Raw genomic sequence first — 2090 nt, forward strand, 5'->3', positions numbered from 1 at the left:
TGCAAAAAGATGGGGGCTGCAGCCACCCCTCTCTACACACACACACACACACACCACCCCCCCAAATAAAATAAAAAAGCTCAGCTAAACAAATAAAAGCCCAGAAAAGTCCCCAAAAAGTCTCGTGGGTCTGGGAAGGAAAAATAAATCAAAACACAGCACCAAGAAGGGCAGGGGTCGGGAGTCCCGGGGGGCCGCGGGGTACCAACCAGGGGTACCCCGGGTACCAACTTTCCACGAAGTGGCCTCGCGAAATTAAAAAAAAAAAAAAAATACAACCCAGCGGCCAAAAGTGGGAGCGGCTCCGGCGAGCAGGGCTGCGGCCGTTCTGGGCGAGGGGGTATTTTGTTTGTTTGTTTGTTTGTTTATTTGTTTAAATTCCCCTCCTCTCCCCTCCCTCCTTCCCTTCTGCCGCCTCCTTCCTCCTCCCTTCTGGGAGGAAAGGAGAAAAGAAAAAAAAAAAAAAAGAAAAAAAAACCAACCCAAAACCAACCCACACCACCCAGCCCAGCCCAGCCCCGAGCATCCCAAACCTGCTCCTGCAAACCGCCAGCCCGGGCTGCACCGCCAGCGCTAAAGTCCAAGGACAAGCACGTTGGATCGCACGCAGCCAGGCTCGGAGAAAGCCACAAAGAGGCGAATTAATTGCTATAACTTCATTAACATAGGTCACCCCGTTAAAATGATCGAGCCGCTGCAGTTTTTTCCCCCATTGTCACAAGTGAGGAAAGTGTGTGAGCGCTCCCTCCCTCCGACCTCGGCCGCCTCCATCCTCCTGCCTTTTGCCAGAGCTTTATTTTCGGGGTTCTTTGAGCCGGGAGAAGTTGAGTGGGGACGGGAGGTGCGAGGGGAATATCACGGTGCCCAGCGTCCCCGGCTGGGCTCTACCTGGCGCCGGTAACCTCCCAGGCCCTCCTCACTCTCACCCCTTCACTACTCCCAATTTATTTCGATTAAAACATGTGCACATCCCTATTTGCAAATTCAAGGCAGCGCCGCTAAGTCCCATTCTACACCATCATCCCTATACATCTTTAAAAATACAGTTTAAAACGCATTTATGTCCTCTCCCCGGTGACTCAATTTCCCTCCTTCCAGGGGACAATTGGCCCGTGGGAGGTGGAACTGGGGTGCAGCCGATCCGCGGGGGGACCCGGGACTGGGGACACCCTGGTACCCCACTCTGTGCTGAGGGGGGATTCTCCCTTTTGCACCCGCGGGTTTCCTCTCACTCAGTTTCGTCCTGCTCAGCCAAGGGCTCCTGGCAGGCTCCGTGTCCCCCCTTCACAAATATTTACTTATATATTTTAATATCTTTTGTTGTTATTATTACAGCCACCCCCCAGCTTTTTGCTGGCCCCCCTTCCTCTCCTTCCCCGGGCTATACGCTAATTCCATCTCTGCTGTCCATCACATTAATTTCTACAATGACTTCATCTGCTCTGCTCCATAATGTATATTTTTAAACCGAGCAGGTTCTTTTAATGTATATTCTGGTGTCATTTCGGTGGCTGTTATTTCTCTCTGGATTGTCCCCCCGGTACAGCAGCGGCCTGTTTTTTCCTCCCCCTGTGTGTGTTTTTATTATTTTCCCCCTGGCTTAGATGTGTCAATCACTCTCTCCCTGCCATTGGTTGGAGAGTTTGCGTCAAAAAGTTGCCAGAGAGGCGCTTTCTCAGCAAAGCTCCCCGAGAGAGGTAGAGACCTTCAGCTCCAACGCACCCTGCCACTATTATTAAAAATAAAATCACTTTGACCAGCTCCAGCACCGGCTAGCTCTGTATGTACCGAGCCCAGACCCCGAGCATCCCTACATCCCTTTCCTGCACCGTCCCCTCCCCTTTTTTTCCCCCATTTATTCTCCTTTTTCAAACATTTTTTTCTCCCCCCCCCTCTCCCCCCCCCTTTCCCCCGATGTCGTGGGCATGTGCATGCGGCGAGCTCTCTAACCTCCCGCTTTGTGCTTTCTCTCCCAGCTCAGCCCGAGCCCTGAATTTGGCGAGGATCCGGGAGCAGGTTTTCCCCCTTCGCCCCCCAGCCCTGCCCGCGGCTCCGGCGAGGCTCGCAGGTAAGTCCGACCCGCCGGCTCC

The 2090-nt window shown here is 53.3% G+C and overlaps 1 protein-coding gene across 1 annotated transcript in view; it reads left to right on the forward strand.

Moving 5' to 3' along the window:
* Positions 1–1669: 1669 nt before the first annotated feature.
* The window catches only part of OTX2 (orthodenticle homeobox 2), an 8050-nt gene continuing 7629 nt past the window's right edge, over positions 1670–2090 (forward strand). Inside the window, exons 1-2 of the mRNA XM_029964226.1 lie at positions 1670–1780; positions 1977–2068. The gene's annotated coding sequence lies outside the window, so the exon portion shown is untranslated. The remainder of the gene's footprint in view (positions 1781–1976; positions 2069–2090) is intronic.

Source organism: Manacus vitellinus, unplaced genomic scaffold (genome assembly GCF_001715985.3).
Source record: "Manacus vitellinus isolate BGI_N305 unplaced genomic scaffold, ASM171598v3 scaffold_6_pilon, whole genome shotgun sequence".
NCBI classification, from domain to species: domain Eukaryota; kingdom Metazoa; phylum Chordata; class Aves; order Passeriformes; family Pipridae; genus Manacus; species Manacus vitellinus.